Source organism: Mugil cephalus, chromosome 11 (assembly GCF_022458985.1).
Source record: "Mugil cephalus isolate CIBA_MC_2020 chromosome 11, CIBA_Mcephalus_1.1, whole genome shotgun sequence".
NCBI classification, from domain to species: domain Eukaryota; kingdom Metazoa; phylum Chordata; class Actinopteri; order Mugiliformes; family Mugilidae; genus Mugil; species Mugil cephalus.
In genome coordinates this window covers 16812521-16838973 of record NC_061780.1, presented here as the reverse complement: position 1 = coordinate 16838973, position 26453 = coordinate 16812521, and the positions used below count along the sequence as shown (strand labels likewise).

At 40.9% G+C, this 26453-nt stretch overlaps 1 long non-coding RNA gene across 1 annotated transcript; it reads right to left on the bottom strand.

The window, feature by feature from the left end:
* Window positions 1-2205: 2205 nt before the first annotated feature.
* On the bottom strand, window positions 2206-25680 carry LOC125016071. The gene is made up of 3 exons (XR_007113659.1): window positions 25361-25680; window positions 12422-12543; window positions 2206-2664 (listed from the first exon to the last, which is right to left on the bottom strand). It is a non-coding gene; the product is annotated as an uncharacterized LOC125016071 (long non-coding RNA).
* Between the last annotated feature and the right edge of the window lie 773 nt (window positions 25681-26453).

Sequence of the window (26453 nt, the reverse complement as noted above, 5' to 3'; positions counted from 1 at the left end):
GAGAACTAACAAACAATTTCACAGGTATTAAAACAAGTTGCCTGTTTGCTATTAACACTGTAACTCAAAGCTACAATATCTGGGTTTTATTTGAGCTACTTGACATTTGTTTGCTTCTCCAGACTCTGGAAGATGTCAAAGGTCAAACTTTCGTAAATAAAACAAAAATAATAAGTGTTATTGTACCTTACAGATTATAAATCTAGTTTATCTAGCAGTTGAAGATTTTCATAACAAACTATAACCGTAATTATGCATACAATAAATCTAAAGTCGCTCTGCAGGTTCAAGCACTTAACAGGCTTATGTGTGGTCTGCAACAATGCTCAACAAGTGACTCAGTGACTGTCAGCGCTTCCTGGAGAGTCCATGATGAACTGCATGAGTTGCACATGCCAGAGAAATATATGTGCGATGATTCATTGACATCCTTTTCATAACTTCAGTGAGGGATAATCAGAATTTAGAGAATTCTTTGTATTAAGGCTTAATTGAAACAATGTGGGCATTGCTAGCGGGCTTACCTCTTCAAAATATTACAGACTTAGATTAATCATATTTCACAACTCCGTTAGAAAGCAGATTCCATCATTAAAATGAATAGTGATCTATGGGCATCACAGAGGTCCTTTAAGTGTAGAGTGTGATCTCCCCTTTATTCTGAGATCACAGAGTTCTGGCTGTTAATTTTCAAGCGACTTTCTGTTTGGCTCAATAATAAGCAAGTTGGTTGATGGGCTGCATAAAAAGTTTAAATATGCATTACGGGTCCTCTAGTTGGTGTTTGGTCCCTTAATCATTGTTCTTTAAAAGGTGTAAAGCAAATATTATACCTTTACACTATCCCCTCATTCTGCAGGTAGCAATGTCACAAGCGCACAAAGGTAAAACCCTCTCTTGTCATTTGCCTACAGGCTGTTTCATTAACCTTTATTTACAGTGAGTGGGAGGAATAGGTTACAGGGAGCCAAACTCCAATTAAAACCAGTCAATGCAGCAGTTCCCAGATAGGAAATCTGTCAATCAATTCAACAACCGGTGTACACAATATGTGAGTAAATCACTCAGAGTCACTCCATCCTCCTGGGGTCATTAGATTGCAACAGTTACAGCAGCCGAGAGTGATGGACTTTATTTTGAACGGCTGTCAAACCACAGCGAGAATTACGGCTGCCACTCATTTCGAATATACAGCCAAGACGTTTCCAAAACGTGTGACTCAGGTTCTCGGGAATCACATGATTTCACAGGAACATGCGTGAGGGACTATGGGAAAGCAGGATGACTCAACGCTGAGATTTAGAGATATTTTAATTATGTTTCAACGCGTATTGTGTATCAGTGGAAATACAGTGTAATGGTTTTGTTAGCTGATTTCCATTTGACTATCGGCCTTGAGTAAGCCTGTTGAAAAAAAAAATGAATGTGTGATTCAGCCGATAGAAACTTAGTATAAAGAAAACTTTTTGAACAGAGAAGTGACACATGCAGTATTTGACATAATCATGTTTGGTTTAGATGATAACGACTCCACTGCACTGTGTGACACAGATTGTCCTTGTGACATATAGTTGTTTGTATCCCCGGCTAATGTAATGAAAATCTAAGGAACACATGTTATAGCAGAAGAGCATATTTTATTTTCATATGGTTTGTGTTATTCGCTTTCAACTGGTGGAACCATGTGAGCTAATCATGAATAAAAATCCAGATCCTTTACTCCAAATGCAAATATCTTTGAGACATGTGTGTTCTGCCGCCCCGGTCACACAAGGACTGTGTTTACAAAATAACCCAAATCAATAATAGAGTAAAATTGAATACAGAATAATTTAGGAAATTTCCTTTTCAAACTAACACAGTAGGGAACTGACAGCTTTCCAAGAGCATGACACTGCAGTTACAGATTTGGCCTTTAAAGCTTTAATCAGAAACAGCCTGTCACCGCACATCCTCCTGCGACCACTGCCACTGGATTAAGAGCATGGGGTTAAAAATCAGATTTAGTGCCTGTGAAAATCCTACTTAAGTCTAATCTCTGACTTATGTGCGACTCCATCAAATAAACTACCTTTTAATTTGTAATGAAAATAAACAAAACGAAATAATTGATCTGCGAGCTTAATTTGTGTTCAATCACGAGAAAGCATGTGCATGCAGTTAATTTATTGCCATTTAGAAACAATCAATCAAGTCACACATTTGTACTTTGTTATATTTTTACTGTTCTTTCTGTGTCGATTTGTTAAAAAGCACTTTACCTGTTACCTGAGGAAGGATGTGTACACTGTATGGAATAACTCTGCATTTTAACAAAAAGCCACACGGTTAATTCATAATTTAACCCAGCGCGGTTCAATCCTCTGCACCCCGGTTCATCACAAGAGAACTGTTTATTACAAGAGATCTGGGACACGTGAGGTTAAACATCCAGTTTAGTTTGATCCTGCCAAAGATTAATCCATAATGCCTGTGAAATGGCCCTTCATCCAACAGGCTGTGCTGAAATAACACAGATTGTTCTGTTCCCAAACACAGAGCTGTGGCTCTCCAATGACCCCGTGCCGCACCACTTCAGGGAGTCCGAAGCACTTGTTCTTCCAGCTGGAGAGGCCGTTTCATGTTCCACCCCGGCAGCATGAGGAGTTCCCCGAGCATTTGCACCTGCAGTTCATTGATAAATGCAAATTCATATGAGCATCAGGACAGAATATCGCTCCAGAAAAAATATGTTGTAATTGCAAAGCTGAATGCAATTTCTGCGGATGTAAATAAATGTTGTAATAAATCGTCACCAAGAGAATGCAATCTTACACATACACGTTATTTCAATGAGGGACATGTTGAGATCTTCACTGTTGTGTCTTTGTTTTCTACATGTGCAGGACTGAGGGTAATTCACTTTGAAAATAAAAGATGAGGACATCAGCGCTTATAATTTCTCCATGGACCTGGATTGACAAGTTTCTCTAGTAAAAACATTGTCAGTGTTTATTTGTGGAAAAAAAAAAAAAAAAAAAAAAAGTCCACATGCATAGTGACTGGAGATAAATGGTCCAACACGGTGTTTTCCATGTCTGGTTGTTTTTTTAAACAGAATTCTAAAGCAGATTCAAAATTACGAGCGCAAATCACCAAACCGTAGGGGACCGCACACATTGTGATCTGCTTGACACCCTGACAGGACCAACAGTTATCTTGAGTTGTTGCAGTCATCTGGATTAATGCTTTATTTATTTTTTTTTATGTGAGGGAACTGCATCCCTTCTTCTCTCACAACACAGAGGACAAACCCATGACAGCATAGAATCCAGGATAACAGAAACAAAACACAAACACACAACAGCAGGTAGGTCTCCCTGAGGGTTTATATGCACAAGGGAAGTACGGGTCACATGCCTTCTTTCTTCCTGTTGCTTTAAGCCGACGCGGTGGGCTTGCATATACGTCTACGTACATTCTCGTGTCTGCACCAGTGTTTGCATTAAAATACATTCTTTAATATATATATGTGTGTGTTTTGTTTGCGTGTCCTTTAAAACTTCATTCACTGATATGTACATGCTGTGTGTTGACAGAAAGGTAACATGTATTTTTTGTGCAAACATGTATACGTACCTTTATGTGATCCATATTCTAATTTTCAGAGAACTTCCTGGAGATTATTTATGGTGGGAGTGTGTGTGTGTATTCGCTGTTGCGAAGCGATTGCTGAGGAACAGAGACCGCAACAAAAAAATCTCCCAAATCCCAAGAGAGCAAAACGCAACATACACATACACCAGCCAAGGCCCGAGGGGTGTGGTTTCTTTCTCTAGCTGTGAAAGAAAGGGGCAGCTCAAAGCTATAGATAGGGGCAGACAAAACAAATACGCCCTCACACGCAGGGACACACACACACACACGCGCGCGCACACACGGCAACAGTAGCAGCAGGTCAGGGAAGCGCTATAGACAGCGCCACACGGAAGGAATGTTTGTTTTGGACTGACACTCTCGTGTAGAGGGCTGCGACTTGTGGCCTTCTCGGAAAAGAAAAATGACTCACGGGCAGCAGGGCAGACCAAAACACGATGCGTCTTTTAAAGACGCAGTCAATCTGCGAACAAACTATGCAAGCAGCACCACGTCTGTATTTGGGATGTTTAGCCCTCATATTGTCTTCCTGTCAACCATTTGTCATATCGCACCTTTTATAAAACCTAAAATAAAATGCCTGTGTATCTACATTTTTGTGTTACACATTGTCAATTTCAGCACTTCTTTGCACATTTAATGGATAGTGAAGCACATTCATATAAAATTGTGTGAGTTGAGGACAATACGAGGGGTTTAGTTTGCTACTCTGCATATTCCTGTACCACCATCCACTGTAATATTACTAACAGCAGGAGATCCATGTCAATTAAAACCCTCCCGCTAACCTGTTAGGTGCCACTTCTCAGACTTGTTGTAATCCCGTGTGTGAAGGAGAGGAAGGGGAGAATACAGAAATCCTAGAAGAGGGTGAGAGGACACTGCATGGAGCAGATACATGACTCAGACTACAGCAGGATTATAAGGATTGGCCAGTATAAGCCGATATGGGAAACAATGTGACGGAGGGGTCGACATAGAACTAAAGTGAGGCTATAATGCAAGATAGGAAGCCATGTTGAGAGGAGACTCTATTTCTTTTTTTTTTTTTTTTTTGTCAGCTACAAACTGCTGCATGGAAACTGTGCAGAAAGAATGCTGCTGTGCTGAACCGGCGCAGGAAACAATAACCCAATTTCCACAGCAGAGCCAAGTGGGATTTCACGTTGACCACACTCGACTTCAAAGGCACTCATTTAAACAGCCCGGATGACATTTCACCTGCCTTCTACGGATCCCGCGTTAATACACTGGTGGCCGAGGCTCACTCCCCGCATCTATACTGCATTAGTGGTTGCCATGGTAAAAGTCCTCCATCCCGCATCCATCCTGCGTAGACAGAGAGGCAACACTCATACCGATTTCTGCTCGAGGAAATTGAGGGTCTGAGAGACAGAAGCAGCTGAAACCCAGTGGCAGCTACTACAGAGTTACTACCTGTAAAAGCACGCTGAGGTTTCTTTGCAGAAAATTACGACGCGGTGGCGAGCGCGGCGGGCTCGTGGACAAGGAAGGCCGCAGATTGTCTTCACAGCTGCATCTATTTCAATATTATTTCAGCGTATCCAGTATGTTAAGTACAAGACAGACAGAAAGAGAGAGAGAGAGAGAGAGAGAGATATGTGCTGGATTTCAATCAACACTGTGACTGTGCAATAAGCTACCACACTGCTCCCTGATGTTTCATTACATCTCATGGTGTCATGTCGAAATTAAACTCCTCGCAGAGAGAAACTGGAGTCGAAGGGGTTTAAAGCTCCTAAAAGTCATTTATCACATGGATTATCGTCAACAGCTGCTCATTACAGACAGAACACATCTGGAGTTAGATGCCATTTGTGTCACATTCACAGCAGGGCCCGCCGACTATCACGATTTTTGTCATATCATTACGCACTAAGAAATGATTCGAACGAGCCACGCGAGAGAGTAAATGTTAGTTCGGCGGGGTGGGAGAAAACAAGTGTAATTTCAGATCGCAGTGATTTTTATTTTAAGTTGTGGTTTCATTTAGATTTAATAAATAACAGACAGTGTGAAGAGAGGACAAAAAAGAGAGAGAGAAATCAACAATTAACACTATTAACTATTATTGTATTGAGGAATAGATTCATATTATTTTAATACTTGATAATGTTGAGTTTATAATTCAGAATAAGAACAAAAAAATCTCAAAATGTGATTACTTTAGAATAACAGCATAGTAAAATCAAATTAAATGGAAATATTCGCATTCAGTATATTTACAGAAGGTGAATTCAGCATTATCTAAATTGTAAAAACAAATCCTGTGAACGTCCGTACGAGAAAACAGACGAAACGACATGAATATCAGCAGGAGGGGTCGTCGGCTGCGATCGGATCTCCTCCGCAGCACTCCTGGCTGCGTTCAAATTAATTCAATAAATCACGATCGAGCCAATATTTCCACTTGTTTTGCTACGCAATAATTCTCTAGTTATAATTTGGTTACCACCCCAAGAAAATCCAAGCGGTAAAACAGTCATAAACAGCTGTGTCGCATTTATCTCGAAATCATCGTTCCATCGCATTCACCGACATCCTGCACGGCTGCCTCCAGTTCACCTTCGGCTTAATCAATTTAGGAAGCCAATTTTCAACCCGAGCATTTCAATACCGACCAGGACGGGGTTGTTATACCCGTCTTATTAAGAGTGAATAGTCTGTCATTAGCAAATCAATTGCGGTTTCTATTCACGTTTGGAATGGGTTCAACGGAGAATGAATTGAAGTGAATCGCCGCCCTCCCCCCTCAGCGAGTCGCTGACACTGAGCTATACGTGGAGGGAGAAAAGCCTTCTCCTTGGTGCGAACCATTTGGAATTGTCCTTAGAACTTCTTCTTCAGCTTCAAAGCAGATTATAGACAACAATGTCAACGTCTGTGGCACGCGGACGACCTCTAGCATGACTGATCCCGCGTAGGTCTGACTGCGCGAGTGTGCCTGGGTGTATTTGTGATAGGGGAAAAATGCGTGACAGAAAAAGAAAGAGTGAAAATTGACAACAGAGAATATTGTGGGTGCAAAGCCTCGTCTCAAAAGGGAAACACACACACACACACACACACACACATACACATATCTTCACAATAATGTTTCTTCTGTTTACGCAGACATCTGCTATTGCAGCCTCCGACACAGGCCTCAAAAAGGACTGAACGGTCAAGTGGACGGAGTCAATGGTGAGTACAATGCACCACTTTTAAATGTGTAAATGGACACCTTAAGGCTATTACGGACTATACGAGGCGTCACGCTACACTTTGACAATAGCAGGAAAAAAAAAATGTTTACAGTGTTGCCGATGGCACGTGGACATAAGATCATTTATTTTCTGTCAAACAATTTAAATAGACGTTAGCCTTAGTTTATATTAATTAAAACATCTAATGTGCCTCACTGGTGCTCAAAATTACCTCACCTTTTAATTTTTTTCCCCCCTATGGACGGACCTGCAATTAATCTTTCCAGAAAACACACGCAGCAATACACACTTTTCTGCAGAAATTGTCCATTGAAACCATCATAAAAAAAAAGATAAATATGGGAGAAATGAGAAACATTAATGATGCCGTTTGACTTGGCGTGACTCAAAGGCCTTGAATCTCAATCATGGCGTCGTCTAATTCATAGTACTTAAGACTCCTTATCGTTTAGGTCGATTGCAGGCAAGGTTAAGTGTATAGACATGCAGACATATATATTTCCTGCGGAGATAAGGCACACAGAGCCCGATAATAAATCTCAAACACGGAAGTATTTATTATCTGCAGAGATAAGAAATATGCACCGTGATGATAACTATGAAAGGAGCTTCACGTGGAATTATTTTAATTCTGGTCACTGTGAGGAGACTGATAAAAAAAAAGCACCAGTAGCAGGTACAGCAGGTATTTGTTTCATCACAAACTCTTGTCAATATAGAAGTTTTTAACTGATATCTTTAGCTGATCAGGTTTTGTTGTGCACATTTTATATAAAGAGATATTTTACTCATTACAAGACATTGTACAGTTACCACAAAATTATTAAAATTGTGTTGTATTTGCTTGCACTTGACTCAGAGCAAAACTGAACATGAACTACTAACCCCTAATAGTAACGTTGCCTTTAAATATATTACTGCAAGTTTTAATAATTCTATACAATGGGGCTGAAATGACAGCAGCTTCAGAATAAACGTGAGAATGAATCGGACGTAAACACACAAACACACACTCTCGACATCAAATGAGATGCATTTCAGATGTCAAGCTACCTGAAAGCCAGAGGGGGAGCTATGCTGTTCAAATGAGCGAAGGAGTCAATTTATGAGGTGCATCTTATTTGTATTTAAAAAATATATCTACATATATAAATTATTAATTAAATAGCCGTGCATTTAATTATTTAATGAACATACGGGGTCCGAGATAAGAATAAGAATAAGGTGTAGTACCAACGTGGTGGTCTTATGGTGACAGATTTACCAGTAGTTCATACAGTATATTTGTTAAATAGAAATGCATGAAAATATTTTTAAATTGAATACCGTTTATTTTAATATTCTTAATATGCTGTAAGTTTTAAAAAGTACAAAATAATAATGTATAACAACAATAATAATAAAAAAAAAGATAGTTTACGTGTGATGGATTAACACTGTTTTGAACATTATGCTGCACGATGTGAGTGATAAGTTTTTCTATAAATGCCACATAAATAAAATGTGTAATTTCTGTACATGACTGTACAAGAAGATTCAAAATATCACAAATTCTGTTCTCTGCAATGAATCAGTACTTGCATTGTAAATCAGACATTGTGTTGTCGTAAAAAAATAAATAAATATTAGTTTAGGATAAAATATGAGGAATCCAATCTGGTCACATACAGCAACTTTGAGGAGCTTTTAAATTTATGAAACATATATATATGTGTGTGTGTGTTTGTGAGTGCATGTGTGTGTATAAGGTGGCAGTGCCAACTTTCATGCTTCATTCGAAAAGATTACACAACGAATTTGCACAAACTCCACCCTCCTATTGTGAGAAAATTTAGGGAAACAAATCAGCGGCGTAAGAAAATCTGAAGCGACAGAGGCGACACAAGCTTGTAAACAATGGTTATGGCTGCCACTCTGGCTGTCTGTCTCACTGACCGCTCTGTTAATCCACTTAAAACACAATAGACGCCGACCTACTGATCTGACACAGCGCCGTGCACGCACTGCTACCGTTTTATTTTATTCTTTAAATACCTCTTGTTTCAGGTGTTTCCCCTGCGAATATAATGTGATAAAATCATGACTTTGGAGGTAAAAAAAGGGAGTGAAATTGTACAACTCCGATATGCAGAGATTAAAGGGGAAATAAAAATCCGTCCCTGGGTCACTGGGACTTGGCCGTGGTCTGTGTAATTTTTCATGGTGTCTTCTCCTTCGTTCGTTCGCTCTCCTTTGCATTTCCTTAACAAAAGCCTCTCGCACACACACAAACATCCACTCCACCAGTGTGACAGACAGGGAGACAAAATGGCTGAATAGTGATGGAGGGGCTGCATGTTCCTTTATGTTTTGACTAATCAGCCAGCACTAACATGTGTCAACACTGCACTCGCACTCTCCTCAGAAAGGAGACATTGTCCCTCGGACAGAGGGAAAAACTAACACACTCTCCGTATACTGACAGCGAATAAAACAAATGACGCTTCGTCCATCATCAGAATTTCATCGAGAAAAATACCAGGACCATTTCTCTCTCACAGAAAAAAAAAAACATTTATTTTAGCACTTGACATCGGTAGGCTGAGATTTTATTTAACGAAAATCAGCCCTCGTACGCCGTGTTTATAGGAGAGATACTGTCGGAGGTTTTATAACGACACCTCCACCGTGGCAGCAGAGGGCTGGCCGACGGCTACCGTTTGAAGCCTGCTGCTGCAGCACTGATATCCTCCACGCACACACACACACACACACACACACACGCACACACAGGGTGTCATCAGTATTCTGCAAAACCTGCCCGTCTCTAGCTCTGCTGCATTTTTATTAATAAAACTGACAGCTGACATAATCCCAAAATGCAAAAATAATATATATGCATCGGCAAACAAGCCAGAACATATAGAAAATGTAAGATAGATAGATAGATAGATAGATAGATAGATAGATCTAATAAATAATTGCCTGCTAATCACACTACAAAATATTAAGTAAGAAAAGGCTGCGTGGGCAGAGACAAAATTCAGTAACAGGGAGAGTTTAAAATTGCATTGACAGGGAACACTATTATTTTTTGGCTTTAATTTAATTTTGCACCATTGAAAAAGACAAGGATTTTTTTTAAAAAAAAAAGCTAAAGACAATTTGACACACACCATTTTTTCTGTGGATCTTTTGTGCACCTGCAAATTCTCGTTTTCACCCGAGCTACGCCTTTTTTTCACCCGATCCACGCGGTGTGAGGACAGGGAGAGGATGGGGAGAAGAGGTGGAGAGATAATGAACCTGTGTCTGCTACTGCTACATGCAATCAAGAGCTAACCTTGTGAATAATCAAGGATTGGCAGCCTTGGCAGAGAGAGAGAGAGAGGGAGAGAGAGAGAGGAAAAGAAAGACGGGGAGAGTGACTGTAGCGCCCGCCAGTCTCTAATCCTATCAGTCCAGTCCATGGTGTGTGTGTGTGTCTGTGTGTGTGTGTGTGTGTGTGTGTGTGTGTGTGTGTGTGTGTGTGTGTGTGTGTGTTTCTTTAGGACGGCTCCCACTGCGAGCAGTGAAAAGCAACCTGGAATCAAAGCCCTAAATGAATCTCTGTTTATCAAACAATGGTGGACCTTCTCTCACCGAGGCCTTCTATACATCTAGATGTGCAGCTCTGTCTCCGTACATTTCTGGGTTTACATACATGACGTGCGTGACTTACACGACCTAGAAGGAGGAGCAATGGGTAATCAAATCAGTGTCCATCACTGGACAGGTTTGTTCAGGTGCATCCAGTAGTTTTTGCCTTTAATGTGATGTGTAACAACAGAAGTAGCTGCATCTGAATGAGTAACTGTGGTTTTATATGGTCATTTTTAGTCGATGAGTAGCTTTACGTAAAAATCTTTTACTAGCCAACAAACGGTTGGATAAAACAGGCTCAAAAACTACTACAAGCTTCACAAAATGTCTTTTGATCGTGTTGTTTGGGAGCATTACAACATTGCGGATTTATCGTTTTGATCAACTCCAGATATGCAAACAGAATGTAAGCTTGTTTCCTCCCTGTACCCACGGCCGGCCGGCTTTTAGTTTTCCTGCTGAACAATGGCAGGATTTGACAAGGACAGGATAGGAACAAATTACTTCTGCTCACCTTTTTGTTTGAGTGTGTGTGTCTGTGTGTGTGTGTGTGTGTGTGTGTGTGTGTGTGTGTGTGTGTGTGTGTGTGTGTGTGTGTGTGCGTGAGGCAACACAAACAACAGCTGATGCCCTGGACAGGTGGACAGAAGGTTGCCACCCCCCCGCCCCCACTAAAAATGCACAGGAAACATTTTAAGACGCACCAGGTACATGTTAGCACGGACAGACCCACAGACCCTCTTCCTGCCTGCTTAGGGCTGACTGGGTACGAGCAGGAGTAGCTGTTGCAATCAATGCATTGTTCGACGTGCTCAAGAACATAACCACCCTCCAAACTGTACAAACAATCAGGCGCGCACACACACACTCGACAAAACGAAGCACACGCCAGAAAACAAGCTAATAATCACGTGACAGAGATCAATACCACCGCATTAGCGCAGACATGACAGAGCCGCGTGTTACTGTCTCACGAAGTCGCAGCTAAAAGCATATTTCTCGCCCTCCATCTTACAGCTGGCTGGCCGACAGGCAGACAAAGAGACACTACCGCAGTGTGAAAATATACTGACGTAACTGGCTCCTCTACGGCTGAGATTTAGTCTGCGCGTGTACGAGTGTGTTTTATGCTTTATGGACTGAAGTGAATGCGCACGTGTTCGGAAATACGCTTGAGTGGGAACATCTAGAAACGCTTCAAGTGGTTTGTCTCCATTGTTGTGTTCAACTTATTGCATGCACATACACACACACACACACACACACACACACACACACACACACATAGATATATATTAGTCGTCTCACTCTTGTGTGTTTATGTACGTGTGTTCGGTAGCACAGAGGGGATGGGCAGGTTCTAGCAGAAGTAATCTGAATTATTAGCATCTCATGTTCGCTCTTCTTTCCTTCTCCTTTTCTGACTCTGTACCTCACCCATCCCCCTCTTCTCCTCTCCTCTCCTCTCCTCTCCTCTCCTCTCCTCTCCTCTCCTCTCCTCTCCTCAGATTATTCCAGAAGGCAGGTTGTAAATAAAACTGCAGTGCTAGAATTTTAATGCCAGTCTTTTTCTTGTCTACTGTCTGGTTACTGCCTTGATAGACAAACACTGGCGTTTCTTTGTCATGAAACAACACACTTTCTTGGAGAATGCGCACACACACACACACACACAGCACAACAAACCCACTCTCCATCCTACTAGTGATAACATAAATGCGCACACACCATTAGAGTATGTGGCACGAGCCGACCGGATTTCATTCGTTAGCCTGGTGTTAGCTTTCCCTCCCGTTAAGAACTGATAAATCTTCAACTCAAAACGTCACAAATGTGCAAAATTATTTTACCGGTTGGTGCTTTGCAAAGCTGGAGTCCAAGGTGAAGCATATGCAACACAAAGTGGCGTCATAGATGTGTACAGTGCAGGAGCTCACCTGTTTGAGGCGGTTGCTAGCATCGTGGACAGCTTGCCTGTGTGATGGAGGCCTGCAGAGGGTGGCATCTTTACCTCCATCTTTTACAGGCTGGGGCTTCATCTAACCCTTAAAATCCAGTCCTAGTGAATTAAAGGGTGAAAAAAATAAAACTCAAATGCAGAGAAAAATTACAAAAATGGTTGGCTATGTATCTTTGGAGTGGGATAAAAAAAAAAAAAGAAGAAAGAAGGTAAAATAAAGAGGGTGCATGGAGAAAGAGGATAAAATCTATAAAAGAGAGCAGAGACATGCTAGCGCTTCACTGATCAACTTCCAACTTTGGGAACAGGAGCAACAGATGCGGCGTGGTGGTGTATTGTGGAGGGTATTAGGGTGAGGGACACCCCGAAATCTCCCCCACTGAGTCCATGCGTTTGTTTGTGTGTGTGTGAGTGTGACAGCAGGGAGCAGCTCAGCGCAGGACGCTGCACGCAGCGAGGGGCCATTAGACATGGTGGGGTGACCCACATAAAAGATGCACACACAAATACACACAGCAGACACACTCACACAAGCATGAAACTTTCCTTTCTGCGGCCAATGTGCCATGATAACCATAAAGCTGGGATTCTTTAGCATCGGGTTTAGCATGGCCATTGTCACATGGTTCTCACAGACTGGGATTTGGTGCGCAACCGCTGCTCCAATGAGCTTCAGCACAAATCCAGCAAACTCTTTTTGGGGAGGAAACTCATTCTTCCTACTCGGTTTTCTGAATGAAAAGTGCTTCAGCGTGCGTTGCCATTCTGTGTATGGCGTTTTACATACACACACACACACACACACACTGCGTATGTTTTTGCCACAAAAGGCTAATTTCTGTGGGGGTGGGGGGCATGTGGCAGCTGGAAATGTAAAATCAATGTGAACCCAAGACCAAAAAACAGCCCATTGTTGTTAGAAAAAAACTTCAAAATCATAAATGAAGGCCTCAGTCTTCTACTTTCAGATCAGAAAGTAAAGTTAAGATAAATATATTCTTTCAACAAGCATGTTTTAATGAATTCCCCCATTGCCAAGCATAATATGCCTTTCTATCTTCTATCTTTCATGTTTAAGTGATTAAACCCACTGTAAACTGGCTTCAAATGCCGTAGTCGCATTATAACAGTCTCTATAAAAACTTTCATACATAGGCATATAACAGACAGTTTCGGCTACTTGTAACAACCTTAAGACTTCTTAAGGAAATCTGTGCAGCCCTTCTTCAAGATGCACGGTAGGTCAGAGCGGGCCTTACCACAATGAGCATGAACAACACCCGCGCTAGAAGAAACACAGAATAGTTCATATATTAACATCAGACGCATGTACAACATAATGATGTTATTCAAAAGTGAGTTAAAATGGGAACACTGTGGTTATACTTCACGTCAAACTGTCTGTCTTAGAAAGTAAATGGGCAAAATATACTTTTATATTTGATTAATATTTACTATGTGACGCACTTTATTATCACGGATAAGATTAATTGTGAGACGCCCATGCAGATCAGACAACTTCCTTTACCTTAACCCTACCTATCTATTTTTGCGTATTAAAAATCTAAATATTAACAATGTAAATCCTTGGTGATGCAGTTTTTACAGAACTGGCTGGTTTTCTGAGTTCTTGTATTTCCTAAGTTAACAGAAGACGAAGAAGAAGAAGTGATTATGTAAGCTTCTATGGTCACTGAGATGTAAAATACAAATTTAAAGCCAGGAAACCATTGCAGAAAATGTTGGCTGAACATTTTTCTTGGTGCGAGTCATTAGGTTTAAACGTCTGACGCAGACTCTGCCAGCTTCGACGCTGCTGATTAATTGCTGTCAGTCTACCGCTCTATTCATTCCACTAGCCATGCCTCTGCATGCAGTTTATGGCATGATCTCAGTGTGACAAGGCTGTTTGTTAATTTGAAGTCAGAGCTGCAACAGGCTCCACGGTAACTCCAGCGCAATGTTATGTTGGGTAATGAATCTTGAAACGCTTCTTTCTACCTCGTCGATAATTACAGTTTGGCTGCACAGCTCCACTTCCTCACACGGCTTCACAGAAGGCAGATTGTTGAGTTGTGAGTGAGTTGGCCTGCAGTTCTGAAACTCTCCTCCTTTCATTATCCTTATCTCTCCATATCTCTCTCTCTCTCTCTCCTGCCCCCACAACACACACTCACACACATTGCCAGAGGGATTTGCAGCAGCTACAAGAATGTGTGTGTGTGTATGTGTGCGTGTATATGTGTGCTCAGGCACAGCAGGGAGTTGCCAATTACAGCAGTGATTAAAACCCAGTAGTGTGAAAAGAGAGAGCAAGGGATGGGGAGAGAAAGAGAGGGAGAGATAGAGGGGAAGGAAAGAAGAAAAGGAGATGGACGGACAGACAGATAGTCAGAGATATAATACAAAGAACACAAACATGTCCCTCAAAATGCAGCCTTTTTCATAAATGTTATGATATTTATAATGACGGGAAATGGATTCCTGCAATTTTCTGCGTGCACCCCAAAGAGAATCTATTCCAACATCATTATTCTAATTGGGATAATACCAGATAATCATAACCAGAGTGCACTTCCTTAGAAAACCGTCCATTGAAGTCCACCGTGACGATACTTCTTCTGCAGACTGTGGCTCGGTTTGCTTCTGCCATGTATCTATGCAGAGCCCACGCTGTAGGCTAAAGCATTTATACTTCTGTGGTGGCTTGTTAGCGTTGTTCTGTGATTACACGACCCAAACGCTAGCCAGTGGCTGGTCAACCGCGTCGGGTGTTTTCTGTGCAATTCAAACACAAAAACTCTTGAAACTGAGCGGCTCGCGTCAGAGTTGAAGTTAATAAATGTTGCACAACAACTTTTTACTGAGATCGCTGCAGCACCAGAAAAGGGCTGTCAGAGTAGATGGTTGTGTAGGAGGCAGAAGTGGGGCGGGTTTTCTGTGCTCGCCCGGTCACTCAGACTCAGATCAGATCATGTGGAGGAGGAAATGCATTCAGGGCCGATTACAAGTTGGGGCTGCATTGCCGTGGTGCGTAATGTGGTAGCACAAGGTGCACGCCTGGCTACAGCCCAGGGTACAACCTAGATACATGAACACACTTTAAGTTGAGTCACAACATCACACATTGAAAACAGTTAATGTAGAGGGACAAATCTGGATTAATATGAGTTTTAAGAATTCCTTCGTTGCCGATAATGTCAACACAACACAAATCCGCCATTTATTTCTGACCACCACACCTGCCTTCCCTGCGGGAAATCTGCATTACACGCCTCATATCTCACAAAGAGGAGCTGACAGTGTGGGCCGTGGAGCAGCAAACAAACACTTGTAGAAACGAAAAGTCACATCGAAACTTGAGATTGGGCGAATGGATACGAAGATTAATGAGAAAGGAGCAGGATAACAAATAGGAAGGGGAACAAAAAAAAGATATGTGAAAGACAAGCACAAAAGAGAAGTGGAGAATAAAAACAGAAACTGAAAGGCTGAACTTGTAACAATGCCAAAACACCCGTATTCTTATAATATAAAAGTCTTATGAAGTCTTAATAAGAGAAGGCAGATTTTTGTAATTATTTTTCATTCATTGTCACCATTGCTCATGTGCCCCTTTGTTGATGATATTTGTCACAGTGATACAGTTTTCCAGCTATACAGTCTGATTCCGTTATAAACATACTGGTAGATCAGATCATTTACCTTTAAAAAGATGAGGTCACTGGATGGAAACGAAACAGTCACCAGGTTGAACTTTCAGGGTTGGAAAGACATGACTCTCACAACCTACTTGACCCATGATATGAAGTCATGTGCTGCATTTGTGATTTACCACGAACTCCATACAGAGATGAACACTAAAGTTAAATCTGATGCTGTACTGACAAACAGTAGGCCAGGCCCCTGAAATACCTTCTTATAAAACAAGCTGAAAATATATTCTGGATAAAAAAACACTTTGATTGATTGGTTGACTAAGACTTCTCATGTTAGGTCATATTGACACATAAGTAATAAAGTATAAAAAGATTTAAACAATAGTGTTACATATACATTGTTTTGTGTTTAGTTGCCAACTGTTTTGCCAATTGATGATACTATCACATTTTAAGCCATAGGTCTTCAACAGGGGGTCCGTGACCCCTAGGGGGTCCGCGGAGGTACTGCAGCGTGTTCACAAAATCTTTGGTTGATTAGACATTTTTTATATATATACATATATATGAAATATAATATATATATTTTTTTAAATTTTCTTTAAATACACATTCACATGGATCCAACATAATTTAGTAAAAGTATAAATGGAGGCAGAAGACGTTATCTTTCAGTCAGCACTTCACTCATTCACCGATACAGGAGCTGTCTCAACAGCGCACCGTTTTGACACAGAGCGCCACACTAGACCTGTCAATGTAAGCCTCCTGTACGCAGCAGGCCCCGCCCCCATCACTGCTGAGCCAATCACGAGGCCGTATATTACACACTGACTCTGTCAGGTTCTCTGCAACTGGCTGAGAGTCTATTCAGGCCCCAGACGAAATTCCAGATGCACGCTGCAATATTAGCAAAAGAGAAGCTAAAAGCGCAACTACCAACTTTGGGTATGTTAATGTTTACGCCACTTGCACGACAAACCCTACTGTTGCACATGTTTGAAATAAATAGATATATATATGTGTGTGTGTGTACCTGTGTATTACTTGAACAACTTAATATTGAATACAAAATGATAATAATAATGTATATTTATAAATAGCATATAGTAGGTAGGGGGTCCCTACTTCATCTCTCCATCAGACCCTAAAAAATGTTGAAGAACCCTGTTTTAAACGTTTTAAATGATTTTAACAAAATTTCTACACAGATTCTCTGACACCACCCTTTATGTGACGTCACCTGCAGGAGGCCTAAGGAGTATTTGCCATGTTGGCAGGGCCTGATTCAAAAATAGCCAAAGAAGTGAAGCATGAGTGAAGAGTGAGTGGAGTTGAGGCAGCTGGGTGAGGCCAAGGCCTCCACCTGTCACTCAACGTGGCCACGCCCCTAACTATGCCTCTGTCTATCTATACAGATAAGTCTAAATATAGATATGGATGTGGCTTCTATTTTCAGCTCCAGAAGTTTCCACTAGATTTAAACAAATAAAAAATATCTATATAATAGCTGATGTCTTTAGCCATTCAATTACAGTTATTGCAGGGTGGTGAGCTACAAACCTCTTATTGCTATTGTGTTCACAGCTGAGATGAAAAAAAAAAAAACATTCTCAAACACTGAAGGACAGAGATTTAGTTTCCCTTAAGTAAAGTCGAAAACTGAAAGAGCAATTTTGCAGCTAACAACCCAGGGGTCAGCTACCAACTGACTGTTTTGACTGCAGATGAAGTAAAAAAAAAAAAGAAAAATCTCCCGTCTGTCACTGTAAACCCGTCACACAATGGAATATTCTCCAGCATAAAGAAGAATTAAAAAAAAAAAAAAAAAAAAAAAAAAAATGGCTTGGAAAAAACACATTTTCATTATAAATTTGATGTTTCTCGCCTCAAAGCTGAATTAAAGTTCCTTGATTTATTTTATTCATCATATCGAAAGCCAGACAGCCTCTTTCTAATGAAGCCAGCGGACAGTTTGATGTTTGTGTAAGATTGTGCGTGTGTGTCTGCAGAGTGGCAGGTGAGTGAGCTATCTGCAGTTCTCACACACTCGCCCCCTGCTGTGTTTAATCAATACCTTTCTGAATTCCAGCCTGCACACACACACACACACACACACACACACACACACACACACACACACACACACACACACACACACACACACACACACACACGTGGTTTGCAGTATCTTTCAGTAAAACACCAGGGGAATACTAAGTATGAGCAACTTCACACTTCTCCTCTGTGTATAAACAGCAGACACACACACACACACACACACACACACTCACGTAAACGCACACGCGCTTAAAGGATGAATTTGTGTTTATACGTGCCACTTTGCGATTGTGCGGTAGGTGTGTGTCCATAACTAGGCGGGGATAATTAATTCTGGTCCATCTTGTCCACTGGGAGAGTGGAATATCAGGAGTCAGTGAGGTGTTTGCGTGTGTGTGCGCGCACACGGTGAAAGCTTCTGTAGGAGATTCAGGGCAGAAACTCGATCAATTCAAGTTCACCCAGGAGGGACAAAAGATGGAGGGGAGAGGAGCAAAAGACGGTGAGAATAACATACCACCGGTAATCATCCTGCGCAAAACAAAACAGTACTTCACCAACCTTATTAGGACTTCATTTGGACTTCTACTTTTTGACGTTTGACTCCGGGGAAAGGTTTCCTCAGCCGCTTGACACCGTGAACCTCAGGCTATACGCAGATAATACTAAATCCTAGAACCGCCGCAACCTTTAACTGGAAAACAATAGCGTCTATAATTTGGTAAATCTGATATAATTTGTAAACCACAGTCCACTTGAAACATGAGATTAATGTTATTTTTTTTTCTCATTTGTGTGTGTACAGTGTCATGCGAGATGAATCACATGAAAGTCTGGAGTGCAGCAAAGGTCACAAGTTTCATTGTGAAACCACCACAAAACCAATCAGGAAGTGAAGCCCCGCACATCTTCTTCTCTTATTATCGCCTTGTGAGCGCTGCGGTCAAATTACTAAGATACTAATATAGACACAGTCGTATTTCACGATTGCTGGAGAGTAATGATGAGAGCAAGAAATACCACAGGATGTGGTGACGCTGAGAGGAGATATCAGTGGTCTGTGTTCAAGTCAAGTGAACACAACAAGTGAATCCCTCTTATAATACACAATTATTAGTTTAAGAGACGCGTCACAATTTTTGGAGAGATTAAGTAGGGACCCCCTACTTATTATATTAAACTCGACCTAGTGCAAATTATAAATATACATTATTATTTTCGTTCTGCATTCAATATTAAGCTACTGAAATAATAAACAGGTTCAAATATTATTATTTTTATTTCTATTTTGTAATATGTGGCCTCGTGATTGGCTCCGCAGTGATGGGGCGGGTCCCAGTGTGTACAGGAGGCTTAGATTGACAGGTCTAGTGTCGTCTTCTGCCTCCATTTACCCGTTTACTAAAATATATTGGATTCATGTTAATGTGTATTTAAAGACATTTAAATTTGTGGAGGAAATTAAATAAATAAATAAATAAACTTAATCTATCAGAAGGTGGAGCCCCTGTTGAAGACCCTTTTTAGTCCATAAAAAATTATTAAAAATAAACAAAAAAACTAATAAAAAGATTTATAATAAAAAAATATTAAAAATGATCAGACAGAATTTTTTTTAATTATAAGAAAGTTGAATTAACATGCGAGTCGTAAAAATCCTGGGGGATAAATGGACACTGACCTGACTCTCAAGCTATTTCTGAGCAAGTTTTCGAAGCCCCCACACCTCATCACTGCATTAAGAAAAATGTGAATATACGTCACTGCTTTGAGACGGCTGATAATTAAGGAGAATGTGAAGCCCGGTGTTTTTACCTGTCATGCTTTTCCACTACTTTCCCCCCTCTCTTCCTCTGTTTCCGAGTGTTTTCTGTTCCTCATGACACCTTGCTTCCCACCTTCCCCTCCTTCCACACACTCCCTGCCTGCAGCCCACCTCACACACACACACACACACACACACACACACACACACACACACACACACACACACACACACACACTACCCCCAACCAGCACCCCTGCTGTGAAAGCAAACACTCATTGCACATGATCACCATGACGATATGGAAATATGAATTATGCATAAAGACAGCCTCGCCTCGTCTGTGGTACAAAGCCGTGTGGGTGATACTCTCCTTTCAAATTATATGGGAAATATCCCCTCAGTATTAATAATATAATAATCTATTCCACCACATTATTCTCCGCTGTGTGACTGTCACGTGGATTCGAGAGTCGTTATGTGTTCGCTGCCCAGCAAACAAGGAGCCATTATGGAATTTAATTGAGAAAATATTTCAGCATTGTGCGCATTACAATTAGCATAAATGATGAAACAATGTGTTCCTTTTTCCGAGCCTAATCTCAGAACCACAGAGGTAATTTTAGTACCGGCCTTTAGTGAACCACCACAGCATCGGGGGTGAATGTAATTATATTACGCTGACTTTGCTTTTCTCAGTGTTCCCCACTATGTCAGTCCAAGGTCACGGTGCAATTAAACATCCCTCCGAAGAGAAGTGGTAATAGGCATGCAAAAAATGTAATTCGGCGCCAGTGCGTTGCCTATTGTTTATCAATTTGAGTGCAAATTGTGTTAGAGGAGACTAGAGAGGAGGAGGAGAGGAGTCGTCTAATCTAACACACCGGCTATTATTAGATATTTGTCTAATACAAATATAACATTGAGATTATTGAAGTAGCAACAGATCGGGTGCTGACAGGGGGCTATATTTGCCAAGAAAGAGAAAAGCGACTCCTGGAAGTGAGAATAAAACTGGAGAGGCCCAGGAGGTGGGAGATCTGCACCATACAGCTAAATGAGGAAATTAATAGGAAGGCTACCATATAGCATCACTCGGTTTCTATTATTAGCTGAGCCAATGAGCACGACAATGCTGCGAGACACAAATAAATGGCCAAAAAAAAAAAAAAAAAAAATGGCTGGGATGCACAGTAAATAAACAAAAGCTGTGTTCTGTTTTATTTGGCAGCATCCAGCCATATTAAAATGGTCTATTTAAGAAGAAAAAAAATCGCGTTAAATTTTGGCTGGAGTTAATATTTTTTATCCCAAACGAAGACAAATGACCACATTCCTCTTGCTGCATCTTTGTCAATCAAACAAAGGGACAGATTTAAGAATTTCCGCGAGAACCATTTTCTGCAATTCACCCCCCTCATCACACGTTAACAAACACTGTGAATGATTAACCTCGCTGCCTTCTAAATGACATGGTTCTTGTTGTGTTATTGAAAGAAACCCAGTCCGTTCACTGACTCCATTTTAATCTTTTAAATGTATGTAGAAAGTGGATAATGTTCCTACGCTGTACACTTTGAAATGTATTGGATTTTTTGTACATTTTTTTAATAATAAAAGCACAGAAATCATTATTTTAGAGCTAATTATTTTCCTTATAAAGAACATCGGCCACTAATATTGTAAATTAGTTAAAGTGCATTACGTCCAATAATGAATTTGAAAAATAGACTATTTATATTTTGCAAAGACAATTAGTGCTTGTAAAGTCACATTTGAATGCAAATCAGCAGCATTTAAACGGTCAACGTGTCTGGTTCAGCCATCAGAACGCTGTTGTTGCTAATAAGCGGTTTGTGGGTTTCTCTCACCGTGAAAGAGAATCACGATTTTCACAAAACAAAACACTGAAAAATGAATGCAAACACATTATTTCATCCGCCTGATTTTAATGACTCTGAATTACTCTGACATTACCTGCTGTTTTGCTTGTGTACGAATGTGCGGCATTACCACGTTTTTCGACGTCGCGAGGCCTTAATGCTATATGGTGAGGGTATAAGCCCGTCTAATTACCTGCTCGGTGTGGCGGAGTTTAGCTAAACAAGGATGACAGAAAAGTGCGCGGCGGCGGCGGATGTGCTCGTGTGTCGTTTGGGTGGGTGCGGCGGGCGCTGATGTTCCCGCTGCCGCCTGCTGACACCTCCTCAGTATGTAAGAACCGTCTCTCACGCTGCATTATTTAAACGTGGAGCGTGAGACACAGACAGGAGGAAAGGGGGGTGGGGGGGGGTGGGGGGCAGGGAGAAGGAGTCAGGTATCTTCCAACAATATGTATCTCTACAATGTGTCTGAATTATAAGCCACGGCAAAAACAACTAATTACACCCCTGTCTATCTGACTTCTCTTTCCTCGGTTCGCTTTCTGTTTTCTCCCACTCCGCTGTTTCTATTTGTTTCTCCGCCATCTCCCCTCTCCTGCTAGAGTTAACAACTCGCTAGAAGAAATGTGATTAGCACAGCAGAGGAGCGCAGTTCGCGGGAGAAGTGACACATTATTCCCCAACTGTGCATTGGCAGAAAGAAGCGGGTGAAGAGAGGAAGTAGGGGTGAATGTGAGAGACGGGGTGTGACAGATAATAATAATAATAACAGGGCGGCGCAGCGGTTTGCCCGTTAGCTAATGTACTAGATTTCTGGCGCAGAGTTTGCGTGATCCCTCTCTGCGTTGCCCCCGAGTGTCCTCCCACAGCCAAACCACACGCAGGTGATGGGGGGATCGGAAAGTGTAAATTGCCCCAGAGTGGGACAGTTTGTCTCTCCATGGTCTCCACATGAGTTGCCCCGTCCTCCACTCAATACCTGCTGTGGAGGACTGCTCACCCCGGCCCATTAGCCACAGCAGTATTTCATCCATAAAGTGGACGACTGAGAAATTCACATGCATTTCAGAAAAATATATATAAGGTTGGCAAAGTGACCATGAAAAAATAAAAAAAGTGTTTGTCCCGGACAGTGAATATGTAATAAAACCCTGCAACTACACTTCATCTAAACTTCTCAGCTCGTGGTTTTTATGGCTCAACCTCACATACTGTAAATGTAGTCGCCTCCCTCACTAGTCTCCCCACATGACCTCTGTCCACTTTTAAATTTTTGAAACATCAGGAACCGAGCTCGTTCGTCCCGGTTCAACAACACGCCACAGTGAAAAGATAAAAGGAGCAAATCGAACGACTAACCAAACTTATGGTCGAGGGCGATCGATAAGAAGTCTGGAAATCTGATTAACGTTTCAGCGACCATCGGGAATTAAGTTAATTTGATGTTTTCTGCTACTGCGGCGTCTTTGAAAACAAAGCAAAGCTCCAAAACTACACTGGATCTGAAGGGAAACGACTATTGGCAGAGAATGCATTATCAACTGATGATGCAAGCTCAAGTCATTACTTCAAATAACTTTTGAAAAGTTTGTTTTTTCTTTCCTTTGCGTTGCGTGTGAGTGAAAGGAGGAACGAGCTGAAGAGTGGGAGGGAGCTAGCTGGAGGAACGGAGGCTTTAGAGGGAGAATGAGGGAATGCAGGAAGCGACCGGAGGGGAGGAGGGAGAGCGGAGTGGTTTTAAGGCCGGTGAAAGCCAGCAGGTCACAGAGGTTCCCTTTAAATTTAGAACAAACCGCGGACGCTGAATGTCTACTCCAAAAGGCTGAATGACTGATTATAATGGCTGCCTGTTTCGATCTCGTCCAGTCAGCCCCACGGCACCGCTTTTCTTAAGAGTGCTGTGAGCTAACATGTGGGCAGGCCTGCAATTTACTATTACAATTTAGGCATTTAGCTGAGGCCCTTACCCAAAGTGAGTAACAATAAGAGCAGCAGTGGTTAAAAAAAAAAAAAAAAAAAAGTGTGGGTGATTCCTGTGATCCCCTCACTCCCTGGTAAAGAATAACAACACAATGCGAGGGACATAAGAACAGGTGCAAGTGAAAGCAGCAACAGAGAATGCAACAAGGCAACAATACAATACAAAGGCATGTATTAACGTTTCCCCCTACTAAAAAAAAAAAAAAAAAAAAAAAACTGTGTTTAAGTCAAAAATGTAATGGCGAGCTGTCAGTGTGTAATACTCATATATGAGATATTGTGTTACATTAGATTTGTTTTAGGCAAATGATGCTAAACAATGACACCGGAAGCTGCTGATCACAAAAATCTTTCATCAACACTCTTCAACGTCTTCAAACCACCGCAGTAAGAGTCATTAAGCTATAAGGCCGACCATCACTGTGCTGCAGTCTGATAATAAAGAGTCTTTATGGTTAATATTTCACCCTAATATATAATAAAAAGCCACAAATAAATAAATAAATAACCAAATAAATACATGACTGTTGTTTGTCCTTCTTAATTTTCAAGTGTTAGGTAGCGAAAAGTGTCACAACAGCCTCCTCCACGATGCATTACACACATATATGAGAAACCTTACGCAGCAAAACTCCACAGTATCACACACATACACAGATCAGTGCCAGCTCCTGCACTGATCTGACAGCAAACACCGAAAAAAAAAACACTTAAATGTGTTTCTCATATAAGCAACCACGCAGACACATTCTGCAAAGATAAATGATCCAAAAAAATAAAAAACTCAATGCAGCAAAAAACATTTATATTGTAACTGCAGATTACCGAGGCAAGACTGGTCCATAGAAACGACAAATTGATTTTCTCTTTTTTTCTTTTTCTAAATGTCAACAGTTTGGCTTGCCTGCCAGAGAAAAAACAAACAAAAAAGAAAAAAAACATCCTGCTAAAATCACGTTTTAGACTCATGCATTGATTGGCCACAGGAGGTGTGTGTGTGTCTCCTCCCTTTTTTTTATGGTATATGGCTGAGAAACTTGTTGTTTTGCTTCTTATGTAAGTTTTCATAGGATCAAGGTAAAGGTTTTATTTTTGGCAACATATGGCAAAATAAATCTGGTGCCAAAAAAACAGAAAACCAGCTGCCACCGCAGCACTGCACACACATCGAGTCATACATATAAAAAAAGAATACTGTTATCTGTTAATTAAAATATCTTACAGGCAAAATGTTTAATATGAGACTTCAAAAAAAAATCTAATATCTAACAAAATGAAGCCAAATGCTTCTCTCAACATTAAAAAATATATAAAGATTATAAAGCTTAATGCACTTCATAATTTCATTGCAGTTTTTGTTGCTGATGTGAATCTATAACACCCTAAGAAATTTGAATTTGGCGATTAGAAACTACTCCTATAACCGTTTCTTTACTCACTTGCATCATATACTTGGCTCAGACACTGACTAGATACATGCCTTGTAAGCAGGCAGCGTTTCTAAGAAGAGGACAGCGCAGAAAACATCAGAAGAAAGCAGCACAAAACCAAACAGAGCAGGTACTCACTCGGATAGATGTAGGAATAGCCCCCAAAACGCATCACTAAAATGCAGGAGTCTGCTGACTACTATCCTGTCAGGGTGCAAGCTCGGCTGCCTTGGCCCTGGCTGGGCGTTATTTGTGAGCCAAATCCTTAAAGAACAAGAAGCTTTCTCTGTGCCTAAACCTGCCGACAGACAGGGGGCTTTGAAGGCCCCCAACTGAGCTCGGCACAGAGCTTTGAAGCCAACTGAAAACTCTGCTTTATGGGACTAAATGAAAGCCAGAAAAAAAAGGGGGAAAGTTATAAAAAGCAGAGGAGCACGGAGCACTGTTGCTATTTTTCTCTGGTGCGTTTGTGTGCGGTTTGATGAGTAATTGCACAGTTAGTCTACTTGAGTCACTTCTGCAAACATGTGTCTGTGGTACCAAGCCTGTCAGTGAGGCGTGAGACTGCAGATATAACCCATGTGCACAATAGCACATTTAAATAAATATCAACACTGGTTAATGGCATTAATTGGAAAATGGAATGGTATCTTCTTCATGAATAACCAATTTGTGAAGACGTGGCAAAAAATAATAATAAATAAATAATCTATTTAATATTTTAATGTAAAACACTATATGAAACTATATGAAGTTTGTCTTTTCTGACACACTATATGAAAAACTTATAGCTTATTTTTTTGATATTCATAATAATATTTGAATGATAAAAAAAAATCTGTGCACGGACTCCGTGAGGAACTAAAAGATAGAGAGGGAGGAAATTATGTTGTCCGTAATATTAGAGCCACTAGTTCAGGTCAAATTTTCTTTTCTGCAAAATGTTATTACCCTGACACGACAGAGAGGGATCGGCTTTAATGAAACACTTGCTGCTGTCTTGGGTTCATCCTTCAGATTTTCAGCAGATTTTCCAGACCGAAAAAGGCCACATTTTCAATACAGGCCTTCTTAATTTTTTATTTATTTGTATGCATTAAAAAAAAAATAATAATAATAATACCTTATGTACATCTCAATTGCCCATTTGTAGACCCTCTGTTTCTCTGATAAATTAAAAAAAAAAAAAAAGTAAGAGTCACAATTTTCAGCTTTAAAATGTTTTTTCTAG